We start from the raw sequence: 16,631 nt of genomic DNA, 5'->3' as shown, positions 1-16,631 counted from the left end.
CTTGCACACTCAACCCTCTACCACCTGACACACAGTCGGGGTTCTGTACAGTATGTATGAGTGTGTGTGTCGGTGTGTAAGTGACTCTCTCCATCATCACAATTACCTCTCATCATTCATCACACAGCCTGATGTTTAGATTTATATTCATTATGAGCATATGTAACATTAAATTTACAGTATATATTTTACTACCTCGGGTCTATAAAATCAAACTTCAACCATGAACATAAAATCTGACTGTGCTGGATGATCTTCCTGCACTCTTCTTCTGCCTGGTCTGGTCTATGGCATCATGGTGAACAAAGGGTGGGGGTTGCTCTGCACGCGACCTTCTCTACATGAGTAGAGCGGAGCGGAGCTTTTCCGTAATTGGCAGCGTTATTGGAAATAGTTTTCCTGTGCCTCCTTTATGCATCATACCTTCTCCATACTAATGGAATTAGACTCTGACGCAAGATGTATTTGCGAGCTCTCATGAAATAAACAGACAGTCAGCCTGAAGCGCCGAGGCTGCAGCAGTGAAGCGTCCAGAAAGATGGAAAGGTGGATGAGTTACTCTTTGTATATTCCTCTTTTCTCTCACCTGCCATCGCCCCTGTTGTGAACCGCTTTGCAAAGGCGAAGATATTTGTCCCAGGATATTGTGAAAATGCAAAATGGCAAAAGGAATAGACAGACGAGATAGAAGGGAACAAAGACAGAAAGGAAGGAAGAGCAAGGGAGCGACAAGGGAGAGGATGAAAGAGCATGAATAAAAAATTGCAAGCTCACTCTGCGCTTCAAAGGAAGCATGGGTTCCTCTCACTTCCTCCGCAGCGTGCAAGGTGACTTACAACCCAAATAAAACGTATTTCTTTGCGGAGATGGAGCCACGCTGAAGCAAAGGCATCCCAGAAGACAATGTGCTAGATTTCTGCTCACATTGAGGCCAGGCTATTTTAGAATGGCAAACCTGGGGCTACAGACCAGTCTGTGCTTAATCCTGATTCTAATCTGGCGAGTGTGCTGCGTGCCAACTCATGACAAATGTGTTCCACCTCCTTGACGGATATGAGCCTTGACTTGAGTACATTGTGCAGACTGAAGCTCATACAGTATATGGACGAGTTGTTTATTGCTCTGGTCTTGACATGCGTCCTTGAACCCAGGTTTACAGATTTCAGGCGTCGCTGTCACATGATGGGGATTTGTCAGATGAAGCCGGTTTTATAGGCGCAGCAGTAAATGACCTTTACAGTGAGACCAGGCCCTCGTACAAGGTCTCAAGGGTTCTCAAAAGGCTTGACAGGCCCAGCCAAGGTGGAGAAAGAAGAAAAAAACTTAACATTTAAGGGAGGAAAAATAGATGAAACCTCAGGAGAATCAATTCAGAGAGGGATTCTGTCTCATAGGCAGGGAGGGAAATGCATAAGGAGACAGAAGATGGAGTAAGAGGCTCCAGAGTCCACAAACATGTCTCCAAAATACTTCATCTGAAGTCATTTGGTCAATTATTTCATCCGGTTTACAGTACAAGTCAACTTATTTTGAGAAATTAGCTGAACAAGACAGTTATGATGAATTCTTACAGTTTTTCACACACAGAAGTTGCAAGATGTCCACAAGCAAAGCAAACCAGAGCAGGTCACTAAGACATCTCTACTTCTTCCATCGGCAGATTTGTTTTCTTCACCAGATTTCGACCTCGAGCTGCTGCTTCCTCTTCACGCTGTCGCTGCACCGATCCTCAACGCGCCTTTCATGTAACGGTTTAAACAGATGAGCAACTAACAGTTCAATCTCCCAACTTTCGTCCCCCGTCCCTCCTTTGGTGTGAGATTTATACTGACGGGAGGGAGCAAGGACATCAACTGTGGCAGCCTCGGTGAAGGTCCGGTGAGGCGACGCTGGTGCCCGTAGATCACAGGCCATCACGGCGCGACATGACAGTTCCACTCTTGAGTGGCCGGTCTGATGGCGAGTGTTGCGTCGGGGCCTCGCCGTGTCATCCATCAGGCTTATTTCAATCCCAGTATATGCTCTTCATCAAGGCTGGATGCAAGGATGGAGGAGACGGGTTGTAAAAGATGCCCCCCCCCCGGCCCCCTCCTTCTCCTCCTCGTCGCTCTTCATCCTCTCAGCTTGGCCGTCACTCTTCTTTATTGCCTCTGATGAGCCTGCAGTTAACGGGCTCATTAATAACCACAAGCTGGAATTAGACATTTGTCCAACTTCTCCTGAGTTTGTCCTCTCTATCGCTCTCTCTCTCTCTCACTTCTATTCTTATCCACACACACACACACACACACACACACACACACACACACACACATTCTCACCCTCAGCTATCAGCTCAGTTTGAGATATTCAGATGTATGCAGACACGACACTGAATATGAACAAGAATGAAAGCAAGTGCAGATCATTAGCATTAAATATGTGCGTCAGTAAGCAATTCCAGCATGTACTCTCTGCCAAATAATGGGATGCGTCCCAGAGCGGCGTAACATGCGTCATCGGGTGCAGTGATTACCTGCTTCACTAGACGAAATTGAGCTGACAGCAGACAGGATATCACAGGTTTAATGAGACGCTTTGTCTTCTGGGGAATCTTTCCTACTTTACCACATTCAGACAAACTCACGGGTTTGTGTTTTCTGAGTATGCGAGTGCTGCGAAGAAGTGTTCAGACGGCTCATTGTTTGCACTTTGTAACTTTACTCTACAGGAGAAATGAAGTAGTGACATTATATGAAGGTCGATCAAGCTGCATTGAAGCACAGTGAGGCTGCAGGTTAAGAGGTTTAAGGCTTTAAAAGCTGGAAAATGTGCTACTCAATTGTACAATAAATAAGCAATTCCTCTTAATGTTACCTACTTAATCTTATGTATTGATTCTAAATGCTTAAAAAGTAATTATAGTAAAAGTTCGACCAGCAAAATGTACTTTATTCTTTATGATGCATCTGCAGTCTTACATCCTGCTACTGGGCTGGCAGTAACATGAGTCATATGTCAGTGCCCACTACAGTAATGTCCAGATTCTGTCCTGCAGAGACGACTGGGTCAATATGAGACTCTGGGGGCTCAAGGGTATTATCCTTTATAGTATAGCCACTATATAGCTGCTGTGCTGTGAAAGCCATGTGTCCCCAAATGTGATGACCCGTCCATAGCTGACAGTGTAAGGAGGCAGTTTGCATTTAATTAACGACTCACTAGTGTGATACAATAAAAGTCAGACAGGTTTTAGTTGTGTGGACACTTCTCAGTGTTTTCCTCTGAGCACAGAATGAGGTCAGGTTACAAGAAGGGAACTCAGACTTCCTCTGTTTCACTCTCAAGCACCATTAAGGTTTGAGCAGAGCTGTGGTTTGTAGCTTTGGAGACTTCAGGACCTTCTGCCCGGGTGCAGGGGTGTGTGTGTGTGTGTGTGTGTGTGTGTGTGTGTGTGTGTGTGTGTGTGTGTGTGTGTGTGTGTGTGTGTGTGTGTGTGTGTGTGTGTGTGTGTGTGTGTGTGTGTGTGTGTGGTAAGTTACCCTGGAGCCTGAGGGAGGCACAGAGATACTGATAAGCCCTGTGGGAGGGCAGGCATACGGTGATGAATTACACTGTAATTGTAATCCCAAGTATCAGTGTGTGAGTGTGTGTGTGTTATAGTACAAAAGAGGGATGAACCTTGATTGTGTCTAAACATGCCTTTACAAATGTAAAGTGAACCTGGAACCAATTTTTGTCACTCGGCTGGCTTCAGCTGTTCATTCTCAGCTGGCACGAGTATGGATGTGAGTGTGTGCAGTGTATGTGTTGGTGTGTGCAGTGTGTGGGTACGGAGCAGGAAACACAGTGTAATGCACTGCTGGTGACACTGCACCCACGCAAGTGTGACTGATTTAGTTTTTGAATCCTGTAGAGGGGAACAGTCAGAAGGTTCCAGGTTCACATTCATTCATAACATTATGTTTACACACATCATGTTTACATTCTCTTTAGCTTAGCGTTCACTGATGCTCCAGGTGTTCAATAGCTTCTAATTTAGTCTAAATGGCACCAAACGTAAACGAGAATTGAGTGCATGATTCTTGACATTTGCCTGTGTGTGAGAAGAGTGTGTAGCTGTCATTAGGGAGTGTGTTTGCATTGTGTTATAGCTTATATTTAGTAATTGAGTGTATTCTTACAGGCTGTGTAATCCACTCATGTTTTAGTTATCAGATCAAAGCTCAGTGGGTCAGAGCGAGTGGATGTCGGGTCAAAGCTCTCGACAGCAGAAACTGTCAGGGAAATGGGTCACGAGCTGTGTAATGGTTCTTTTCTGCTGAGTTCAAACGAAAGAGTTGATCTGATAGCGGTTGATAGCGAGCGCTGATCGATAACTTTCGCCGCGGTTGTTTTCATTAACAAAATGTGTCAGAGAAGAGGCGCCGCTCGCAAAATCCATTAGGGAAAGAACATCTAATGTAATTGAACCGAACACATCAGGGCAGAGGAAATAGGCCGGTGATCAGGATTGAACCCAGACGACATGAAGCATCATGAGGTCCAGTGTGTCCGGGCAGAAACACAGAAGGCTTTTCCTCAGGATCCCTCACATGATCTGAACGCCTCAGCATGGCTTCATGACCCGGCACCCCGGGGGGTCTGTGCATGCCTTTGCATCTGCTTGCCTACTTCATGAGATAGACAAGGGGGCGGGGTTTGACTTGGGATGTAGCAGACTGCACGTTCGCCTTGTAACCCCCCGCAACCTCTGACCTCTTCAAACCCTGCAGTCACCTCATCTAAGCCGAGCAGCTCCTGATGATGATGATGATGATGATGATGATGTCGTGTCTGATTTTAAACATAGAGCTGTTCATTTTTATCCACGTTTCTTTTGTTATTTCCTCACTTTTCCTTTTCAGCCTCCACAGGAAAACATCACATTGTTTATTCTGTTGTGTTTACGTTTTGGTTTGACTCCTCCTCTCCTCCTCTTCCTCTCTCTCCTCTCTCCTATGAGCCACTGTGTTATTTGAAGCTGTTTGTTTGATGTCTTTGCTTTGCTTCTGTTTCTTGTCTGTGTGTGTTTTGTTTGTTACTCCATGTGTTCTAATCCCACTTCATTCTGTTGTGGTTCACCACCACAGTCCAGGATGACGCTGCCCCAGGTACCCAGGAGTACATTATGTTACGGCAGGACTCCATCCACTCTGCGGATATAAGGAGTAAAGGATCCCCCTTTCGTGCTAAGTGTCACGAAATCTTCTGCTGCCCACTGAAGCAAGCCGTCCACAAAGAGAGCACAGAGCCCGAAGGTTTGTTCGCACCCCTCTTCTTCCTCACCCCCCCCCCCCCCCTCTTGTTTTGTTTCCCCTCCTCTTATATTCTGTGTGAACTGAAAGCTCCAAACTGAGATCTCTTTCATTCCTGTCCCATTTTCTTAGAGAGCATCTACAACGTTTCTGTCTTCTATAAGTGTGTGTGTATGTGTGTTTGTGTGTGTTGACCCTGTCTGAATGCTTAGGGCATGTTTGCTTGCAGACAACCTGTAAGAAGGCATCTGTCCCTGTGTGTGTGTGTGTGTGTGTGTGTGTGTGTGTGTGTGTGTGTGTGTGTGTGTGTGTGTGTTTGCTCCGCTCTGCTCTCCTTATGTTTGGACCGTGGAGCAGAGCATTTCTAGGTCCTGCCCGCCCCTCCCCCTCCCCCTCACTCCCCCAAAAAACCATTAACTCGGTCATTGGCACCCTGAGGCTCATGCACAGACCAAAACAAAGTGTGTGTGTGAAGTAAAAGGGGGGTTATAGATGGAGGCAGCTGCTGCTTTAATGAGTCCAGTGACGAGGCAACTTCAGCCTGAGCCTTCACTTTGCTGTCCGTGGACAGCTGCTCTCATGGGACAATAAAGGTGAAATGCTCTCTCTCTCTCTCTCTCTCTCTCCCTTGTCTTTCCTGTGCCAAAGAAGTTGGCATCAGTTTGAAACGTCTCATATTCAAACCCTGAGGTCTCCATAGCAGCACACTTTCCTCCCCTTTTATTACTTTTTCCTTCCCCCGGCCTTGACGACCCTTCAGTAAAACAATAGAAGAAGCCCTTGGTTCTCTTATCTTCTCTTTCTGTTCTGCGTGGTGCTGAGGCTGTTCATCTTCTCTCCCTCAGTAGAGCCCTAAGATTCCAGATAATTTCCCTCCACACATGTAGGATCTGACCCCATCCCTGATACTGTTATGCTGTGATGTCTTATTGAACACGTACGGAACCACGAGGCGTCTCAGCTGCACAGAGCGGCGATGTCATACGTGTAGCGTGTTTGTATTTGTGAGAAAGAGACAGGAGGAGAGAGTGTGTGACGTAGAGACGCAGACGAGGAGATGGGGAGAGGTGGAGAGAGAATGAGAGAAAGGTAAAGAGGAAACATAAGCGTGGTGGTTTGGCGAGAGAAAGACGTACGTATGTATTATTCAGTTTGGCTGCAGTGCCGTTTGGATGTGACTGAATTTGCTAAGGAGGGGAGACGACGGCTCTGATGTAAGCTGCTCCAGACGACTTTATGCAGATCGATAAAGTGATAGCGTATACACACACATACACACACACATACACACACACACTAACTGCAGATAGACTTCTGAAAAAAAGAACATCAGGTAAAACAGCAAAACATGTTGCATGTTAGATGTTAGTCTTGCTGTAACCATGGGAACGTTACAACTGATTTGTTTCATCTTTACCAAAGATTTTTGTCACTTTTATATATGAACAACAACTTTTGACCCATGCAGCACTTTGATGCTACGTTAAAGCGGCTGAGGGAGACGCTGCAGTAGGACGGTGGTTAGTTCAAGAACCGTCTGTTCATCTCTGTAGCGTTGTAAGCACCATCAGAACACAGAGAAGCAGGCTGTGTGTGAACGCTGCTCTGCCTCCAGGCCTGGTGGTGTGTAAGTCTGATGCTCTTTTGTTTTGTATCAGTGGCCTGAAATAGCAGCAATTCTTAAAAGGAATCACAAACATACAGCATTTACAAACAAATATGAGGTGACATCAATTCGTATAAATTCCATGAATACTTGTAGATTGAACCTCCAGTATGGTCACATTTTAATCATGATCTGCAGTGTGTGTGTAGGTGTGTGGCTCCTCTACTGCAGGAGACGGAAAAATCCAGCACCTGCTCAGCTTAACATTCACGTCGCCGCTCAGTCCGTTTCAATCTGTTTCCCACTTATTGACAGAATAACTCATCTGCTGCCCGCTCAGCCGTGAAGGTGTGAGCATAAGTGCAGGAATAATGAACAAACCCCGTCCATTTCCCCAACACCCAATACAAAATGCATAGCCGTGACTCACCGCACGGCTGACATGATTGCCGTTACATTTAAAGAGGCCCACATCCCTCCCTGTGACAGCAGCCTCCTCTGATGTTGACTTGAGACAAACACACACACACACACACACACCCACACAAATACACACACACACACCCTCAGGATGCACTCCAATAACTCCTTGTGTCGTTTTCGTTCTCCCCCTCGCAATCCGTCTCTCTCTGCAAAAGCAACAACTCTGGCTGTTTGTATAACTGGATGCATAAATAGACGAGGCATGAATAAGTAATGTGTGCGATAATGTGATTTGATGCCTGGAGAGACTTGGCCGGCAGGAGAGCGCCGACGTCCTTTGCTCCCCTGCCCCTCTGGAGGCTACATTTCGCATCATAAAGAGTTTAAATATGAAATGTATGGTTTAATCTGTATGTGTTAAGGTGTATTTTGCAAAGTATATCAGATATCAGTCGTACCGCGTCTCTGCCGTTTATATTCAGAGGATTTTCCACCGTATCTTACACACACACACATGCACACACTCTCAACTTCATTCGTAATTTTATGCAGAAATGCTGACACAGCGTTAAAGTATGGTCCCTTTGGGGCTCACACTCAGGGGATGAGCCCGCAGCAGGGCCGAGTGTGGATGTCATCATTACAGCTCTGGAGACCAGGGGGGGGAAGTGAGGCGGTGGAAAGTCGTCGGGCCCATTACGCTCCATCATTGTCTATTTAATTAGCGGCTTCTCCTGCACGTCGCAACTTCTTCCCTCGCAGCGAACTCAGCAAAGGCATGCAGGACGAAAAGGAAGGGGTTTCTGGTTTTATTTAACAGGGGTCATATACAGAGAGACCATCTAGTTCCATATAGTTCCATAGAATGTGACAGATGTGATATAGGTGAGGTTCAGGCTCAGGCTAGTCCTGAATGTCTCATCTGTAGGGAAAGTAGTGACACGCGGCGTTCAAGATCCAAACATTCAAGGGGTTTATTTGACTGCAAAATATAAATACAAAGGAAGCACAATATACAGTAACAGTCCTGTTTGGGGTTATGTGAGGCTGCCATCTATCCCAGCATGCACTGCATGGCCCCCCCAAGTCAAATGGCACACACACAGGCAAACCTTTCACACTCGCGCTCACACCAAGGCGGCCAACTTGGCGTCCAACCAACTCCACCTGTGAGACACGGAGGTTGCGTCACACTGATCCACTGATCTGTGTGTAACTGCATGTGGAGCCTCATCGCTGCCACTACTGAACGGATACACTACTTGACACCGGAAAGCCACTTTTGAGCCAGTCCTCCTTATCTGGACTACACCGGAACAAACAGTGGAGTGGTTGTCCTCAGTGTAAACAAGCATTAAGATGTTGAAGTGAAGCAATGAGGCAAACTGCTACGTCAAAGGAGAGGCATAAGGTTGCTCACTCAGCCAAGATAGAAGTTTAATCAAACAAATCACAGTATACTGCTATGGACACTATACTTTAACTGCTGTACCTTGTGTACAGTGATCTATGGAAGCCCTGAAAGGTCAAAGTAATTATATCTACCAAATTATTTAGTTTATGGAGTTGATTTTGGCAATCCAGGTGAGCTACTTTACAACCCTGCCAAGTCCTGCAGTATCGGCTCCATAATTGCAGCTGTAAGTCAAACACAGACAGAAGGTTTGGGGTTTATTAAAGATCCATCAAGGCTGGAAAGGATCACAGTCCCACACTGAAAGTTCACACACCTTTGGCCTTCAGGTTTGAGATAATTATCGCCGCACATCACATCACATCCTCCTCAGCAGCAGCTCTCTCTCTCTCTCTCTCTGGCTCTCGTTCTCGCTCTCGCTCTCGCTCTCTCTCTCTCAGCTTGAGATTCACCAGAACAAAGGGTTAAGTTAGGTCTGGATATTATGTGAACAAAACCCAGCTACTTTACTCACTTTCATGTCATTAGTGGCTCCCAAGTGTTGGTGTGTGTGTGGGGGGTGTGTGAGTAGGAGTTCTCATACGTGTTCCGTATGATGTAATGGGTAATAAGCGGACAGACCAGGAGGCTCGTAAACCATCATCACAACAGTCCAGTGTCAAACCGCTAATCTGTGTTGCTCTCTGCCTAATGTGTCCTAATCTCCCCTTGTTTGCACTTTGAATCTAGGGGTGGCAGGTCACGCCTAGAGATTTAGGAATTCCTGCACCCTGTCAACCAAATCCGACTCAGTGGGGACTTCTGCTGACTGGTTAAACACGGGCACAGCTGTTTCCTTAGATGAGTACTGTATATCACAGAGCCTCGCCTCAGTAACGCGACCCGCGCTCCACTCATTCACGCTAATCCCTCAACTGGTAGTAGAAGGCTCAACGCCAGTAATGGTAAAGCACAACCTCTGACTTACTGCTCACCAAGGGGGCCTAATTTGAGTACGAGGTGTGTGTGTGTGTGTGTGTGCTATACTTCAAACCGATCGTATGATGTCCGAGCACACACGCTATGACTCAGGCGTTCTGTTGATCTAAATTTAATGCAACAAAATCTGTTACCACATACATGCCAAGGTCCATATGGTCTATGCATCATCACGCCCTCTCAGCAGAATTACACAACACACACTCTCTCACACACTCACACACACACACACACACACACAGTCGCGTCTGATATTCTGCATTTGTCTTCATCATTGGTGATGAGGAAGAAAAATGCAGAGGAGTCGTTGCTTTAGCTGAGGAATGTGTAAATATAAGACATTATGCTGCTATGCTAATTTGATACATAAATAAATGTGTAATGGTGCTAATATATAATTATTTGTAGTTGTTTGTAGTTTGTAAAACGAAAAACAACAAAACTCACCCCGAACCTGAATGCAGCACGGTTCCATCCAGCTGCGAGCCTCTCTCCTCCTCGCCACTTGAATGCACCTCGCACACACGCACGCACGCACTCACGCACACACACACCTGACACACACACACACACACACACACACACACACACACACACACACACACACACACACACACACACACACACACACACACACACACACACACACACTCTCTTCTCAAATCAATCCATGGCCCCAAATTACCTTAATAAGAACTGACAGGTATAATGTTCACTTCATCGGCTCAGGGGGCTTTAATTGAACCTGAGCGATGCCTCCGTGAAAGGACGAACAAGAACCCTCCCGTCTGCTCAAACGTGTAGCTACTGTTTACTTTCCATTTATCCACAGATATAGAAACTGTAATATTGCGAGTGATTTGATGCTCGAGGCTTTTAACTGAAAACTCTATTCTATAAAATTCAGATGAGGGGCCGAAGCTGCTCCTGGTCACCGCTGCTGCGCTTTAACCTACTTTCCTTTACCTCAGGGGCACTTCTCTTGACTCTCCATCATCTCTGCACAGCTCCTGCCCCCCTCTGCCTCCCTGTTATTTCACACCACCACAGCTGTCCGTCCATTGTCGTCACAAGCCGACCGATCTCTTGCTGTGTTGATACCGGGAACAAAACAGCCTCCCTGTCTCTTCAATCTGGAGTCGCTGCGACCCAAACTCCAAGCCAAGCAAATGAGACGCCCACTGTCTTTCCAGCGGCAGGGAAAATCTAGAGTGTGTGTGTGTGTGTGTGTGTGTGTGTGGCTTAGTTACAGTTCATGTCCTGTTTGCTTGACCTCATTGGGAAATATTGGGTTATACTGGAGACAAGATGGACGCCAGCTGGGTTATTTTAAGGACAGTAGGACAGTAACACTTTATTCCCATCAAGCATCCCCTGTGATGTTTCCTCCCTCGTTTACCTTTCACTCTCATCTCCATCAGGACGTCGCCGGGCAACCTCTTCCAAATTAAGAAGCAACGGCCGGCCGAATCGCTCCGAGAATAGCGCGGCCTGCACTTCTATCGTTCCAGTTAGGAGATTTAAACTTGTCTCGAGTTAAGTAACAGCTTTCTGCTGCTCTCAAAGCTTCAGGTTGATGCTGGCGGTTGCCTGAGACGACACGGCGCCCCGTCCCAGCCCGTCCCCCCATGTCTCACACTTGGAGGGATATTTAAGGCGACAGCGACGCTTATTCTCCAACTCGACAACACACATTCTGTTTGCGATAGATCCTGTGAGATAAAAATGTTGAAAGAATCTATTTTGACTGCAACACCGATGACCCGTTTCATCTGTTTTAACACCGTAATGGCTGTGAAGAAGTAGGGTTTGTTGTTATTTATGGTGTGTTCACGCTAAAGAGCTTTGATTTCATTGATTTCCGTTCAGGATTCTATTTTGGTCTCCTGCACCTGATTTCCGCCTCAGTTACCCCCTGCTGTGGCACTGGCAGACGATCCTTAAAGGGTTCTGGATGTCGTTCTGAAAAAACTGATGTGGAGTTGGCGAGCTGGCTGCCTGTGTGTGTGTGTGTTTATGTGTGTGTGTCGCTAACCTAGAAACAGGAAATGCTGCTCCAACCTGATTCTGTAAACAGGGTCAAATCACATTATTTTTGACCCTGGAAGTTTCTATAAACTTCGTCCTCTGCCTTCAAACTTCCGCCCACAGTGTCGTAAACAAAGACCACAACCTCACGCTGTCTCCTCCGTCACCCTCAGATGTCCTTGTGATGCGTTTGACCCCTGTGCAGATATGAGTCACAGGGGCTTTTAGTCACCTTTTCTCCAGCTTGCAGCTATAGACATATCGGTTATGGCTCACCCACAATCCCCTGTGGGACCCCTGGAGCTGCAAGGACAAACACACACACACACACACACACAAACGCACATCATGCAAACGTGCACATACACATCTCCATTAGTAACTTACCCCGGACCGAAGCGATAGGTGGCTGACATCCCCTCATTAATGTTTCATAACTGATAGCGAGTGTTAAATAAGCGGATCCCTGCTTCGCTCTCCTGCTGGGGAGACGCGGAGGACACGACAAACTTTTGTTAATCGGCCCGTTTGCTTCGACGTGTTATGAAGTGGAGGGTCACCCCAGGTTTATCGCCCGGGAGCTTCACCCGTCTCTGCGTGAAGTGAGAGGGGACATCAGGGCCAGATGGTTAAAGGGCGAGGGGAAATATTGGGCCCTGTAGTGTTACACTCGCGTACGTGTCGCAGTAATGAGAGCACGCCGCCTGTGCAGCATTAGTCATTTGGAGCGGGCTGCTGGCTGATCCCCGGGCATTTCACACACCGTTTGCCGTCTCTGATTGCGATTTCTCCACGTCATTAGAGCCCATGCACTTATCACACACTCACACACACACGCAGGAAGATGGAGGGCCGTTGCGTATGAATTCCCGGGCTAAATGTCCTTCGCGTGCAGTTTGAGATGCCTTTCATTTGCTGATTGTTGCTAGTGGTCATGATTCAACACAGTGCGTCCAGCAGCTGACCATCGTCATCATCAGTGAACGTTTGCATTATTGCCGCCTATGACAGACACGCCATACCTGCAGTCAGTTCTGCTCTGCGTTTTGCTGCCGTTTACGGCTTTTACCGATGTGCAAAGGAGAAGTTTTGCTCTGTGACAGAAAAAGCTCCAATTACTCGCAGTGTGTGAGAAACGGCAGCGGCGCTGATCGGGAGACGAACTTTGAAGCACATCGTCACGCAGGAGGAGAGAGGTTCCACGAGAAGTGCCAGACGCTCTGTCTGCTCTACTTACTTTGTGTTTTTAAGGGAGATGGAGGAAGAACTGACGGTGGTTTAATTAGGACCAAACTGGCACCAGGCTCAGATGCTCTCTGATTAATATTGTATTGATGTTTAAATATAGATCTGTTTTATGTTATTTTTAGCTGCAAACCTGCTCTGTTCATACACAAAGAACATTTTCTTTCTCTTTCAATGCAGGATCAGATTGCAGTCGATAAAGCAGCACAGTTAGTGGATAGCAGCGTTTATAAGTTGGCTTTTCAGGAATCGTCTCTGGTGGGACGTAAAGTGACAGAGGAGCTCTGGAGGTGGAGACTTCTCTTTATTTCGGGTCTTCGTGCACGTCGGTCCCTGAGGTGGAGTTCGCACCCCCACTGGGAGAGATAATGGGATTCATGTCTTACGGTCTCGTGACGCCTGGCTGAATGCGCTCACGTGTCTCAGAGAGTGGGCGGGGCCTCGAGCACAGCATCGGTGTCATTGGTCCGTGAGTCAACCGTGACTGTGTCCCTCCTTCTTCCTCCTGCGACGGGAAAATGACTGACTGATGGGCTCTTATTCTGTAATGCCCAACCCCCATTCTCACTGCACATTCTGTCTCTCTCTCACACTCTCTCGCTCTCTCTCTCTGTCTGTCTTTCACGCGCTCACACCCTCTTACGTATGTGCAGTCTCCATGGTAACGTGTGGTATCACCATGGCATTGGTGGCCCAGCATGCTGAAGCTGCTGTTGTAGTGGATTTACTGTACCAGCACTCTCTCTCTCTCTCTCTCTCTCTCTCTCTCTCTCTCTCTCTCTCTCCTTCACATTTGTTCTTCATCCTCTCCGTCAGCACCTCGAGGCTAAGCCAAAACCTCCCTCTTTCAATTTGCACTGTTGTGTTAGAATATTAATTTACTTCTATGCTGTGAGGACATTAAATGTACTGATGTAATCAGCAGGGCGATCCTGTATGCAGTATTGACCTCTATTAAAAACCATGAACAAGGTTAACCTCTCCATTTACTCTGTGTTTGCCCTTGGCAGCCACCCCTTCCTCTGAATTTACAAATTCATTAAACCCTGGGTGTTACCATGGCAGCCTCGGGTTATTCATAAGGGAAAGTAGCTCGAGTTCTTCATCTATGTAGGTAATGCGGAGGTCAACAAAGTGCTTCACGTTGGTACTTACTCATGCGTTTGTCTCTGATGTGCTGCCCTCTAGTGGTCAAAGGTGGTAAGAGCAACACGGTGCCCGGACCCTTTGGTGTCTGTGATGTCATGTGGCCCTCCTGCAGTGTGTGTGTGTGTGTGTGTGTGTGTGTGTGTGTGTGTGTGTGTGTGTGTGTGTGTGTGTGTGTGTGTGTGTGTGTGTGTGTAGGCTGACAACACATCTAAACTAAACATTAAAGTGTAATGGAAAGCAATCATTCAGTGTAGGTGGTGTGTATGTGAACCATGTGGTCCTGTGATATATCATGATTACATACATTATGGTACATCATGAATACAGTATTTGCATAATCTACTGGCAGCAGACGGAACATTTTGCAGTTTAAAGTGTGTGTGTGTGTGCGTGTGCGTGTGCGTGTGCGTGTGCGTGTGCGTGTGCGTGTGCGTGTGTGTGCGTGTGTGTGTGTGAGACTACTATGCAGTCAAGGTGCCCCTGGGAGGCCACAGCAGAGCAGACTGGCATTCTGGGGCACTACAGTAATTAATGTACCCATGGCACAATGCTACACAAGCAACTAAAGCACATACACACACAAGCAAAGCATAGGGACACTCTCATTATGTGTGTGTGTGTGTGTGTGTGTGTGTGTGTGACTTTCGTGCTGGTCTCAGTTAAAGTATCTACTATGCTGTGTATTTTATTGGGACAGAAAAGTTTCTTGGCACTGAAATCTTGAATTTTTTAATTTCTTCCAACAGTCTGTACTGAGCAGAAGACGAATATACAGCGTGTGTGTGTGTGAAGGTGTGTTTTATTCTTGGTTCCCTATTTTGTTGCAGCGGCCAAAGACACAAAAATCCCCAACATAAAGACAGACATTATCACACCCACACACACTTGCACTTTTCTATCATCATAAGTGCTCTGATTGGTGTCGCTGTAGTACAATGCACCCCCTCCCCCCCACACACACACACACACACACACACACACACACACACACCCCTTCCATTCCACACCCCTCTCTCTGTCTTCCAAGCTGTCGGCGATAAAGCCAACCATCATCCTGGTGAGAGCCACGCTGTCTGTTTGAGTGATGGCCCGCCGGGTGCTTATCGGGCGCCACGCCGACTCTGAGGCAGCAACCTGGGGATTCCGCTTGTTGTCAGATTCAGCTGTCAGTATTGGCCCGGTTGAATTAAGGATGTCGGACAGCGGAGTGTAAATCAGGGTGTTGGAGGTACAATATGGCCCAGGTGATGTAGAGTAACACCTGTAATGCTCTCAACCCAGATGCTCAATGTTCGTTTGAATCTGACATGTCTAGTGGAATTGTTTTAAAGGAGCTATACAAGACCGCACAACAACAATCCCTGACCCAGCCAAACTCCTCTTAATACCAGGAAAAACCCCTTAACATGGGCGGAAGAGATTGGGGAGGTGATCCAGAGAGAGAATCCCTCTGCGTGAACGTCCAGGTGGGCAGCGTACGAGCCGTCGGTGCCGGAAGGATGCAGACAAATTACAAAGGGACGGACGAGACGCGGTAAAAAATATGTGAAGCCAAATGGGGCCAGGTGCTGCTGCTGCTAGTGTGTCTGTGGGTTTCCTCCAGGTGCTCCTTCTTTAACACCCACAGTCCCACTAAACAAGCAGGAAACACCAAGGTGTGAAAGAGTGTGAAGGGGTTTTGTCTCAGTATGTGTTTGCTCAGGGGACACATGTAAGACACCTGCCTCTGGCCTTATGGATGTTTGGACCCTGTGATCAGTGTTGTGTTTCCTCCTGTTCAGAGTACCTGCAGGGAGAGCTCCACATAAAACACTCGTTTATAAGTTCTCATGCGTAAAATCCTTGGTGTCCAGATATTGAAGATGATATCAATATCATGTGAGCTGGAGATAGAAATGGATTTGTACAGTATTGATCACATAGTCCCAGCCTCATGCAGCTGGCTTTGTTATGTCTTCCCCTTTAATAGATTCTGCATAGATTTTCTTTTGTCCTGTGTGGTTTTGGCTGGTGCAGCCATATGACATCACCGTGACAAATGTTGTGTTTTGCTGTATAGTATGACAGCATCTGAATCATTGTATTATGGTGTTTACATTGAGTTGTGTGTGTATGCATGAAGAAAGGCACATAGACACCAGTGTTATATCTTAAAACACTGTTCTTCCTATAGGGGGCGTTCTTTAAAGCTTACCCTGGAATGACCTTTGGAAGCTATCTATTCTCAGTGTGTGTGTGTGGGGTTAGAGGTTAACATGGCAGGGAGCAACCCCCATCTTTTCCCCCATGGAGAACATCAGTAACAGTAAAGAGAATTGAAGTGCTTGCATCCCCACAACATGATTCCTGTAATCTAAGCCACTCGTTACACATCGATTTACTGTCTTACTGACACAGACAATTTACAGTATATGCCTGTGTAGTGATTCAATAAACTTTAAATAACAGATCGTCTGATAGGGGCAGAGAAGTATTGGGTGACCATGCAATCTCTCTAATGATGGAGGAAAAA

General features: G+C 46.8%; 1 long non-coding RNA gene across 1 annotated transcript in view; it reads left to right on the top strand.

The window, feature by feature from the left end:
- The window catches only part of LOC142999475 (uncharacterized), a 31,802-nt gene extending 26,529 nt beyond the window's left edge, over positions 1-5,273 (top strand). Inside the window, exon 3 of the long non-coding RNA XR_012963317.1 lies at positions 5,112-5,273. This is a non-coding gene — a long non-coding RNA (uncharacterized LOC142999475). The remainder of the gene's footprint in view (positions 1-5,111) is intronic.
- The last annotated feature ends 11,358 nt before the right edge of the window (positions 5,274-16,631 follow it).

The sequence above is a fragment of the Genypterus blacodes genome, unplaced genomic scaffold (assembly GCF_046128005.1).
Source record: "Genypterus blacodes isolate CSIRO-AG114 ecotype Tasmania unplaced genomic scaffold, CSIRO-AGI_Gbla_v1 ptg000044l_1, whole genome shotgun sequence".
Classification (NCBI taxonomy): domain Eukaryota; kingdom Metazoa; phylum Chordata; class Actinopteri; order Ophidiiformes; family Ophidiidae; genus Genypterus; species Genypterus blacodes.
This window is presented reverse-complemented; position numbering and strand designations above follow the sequence as displayed.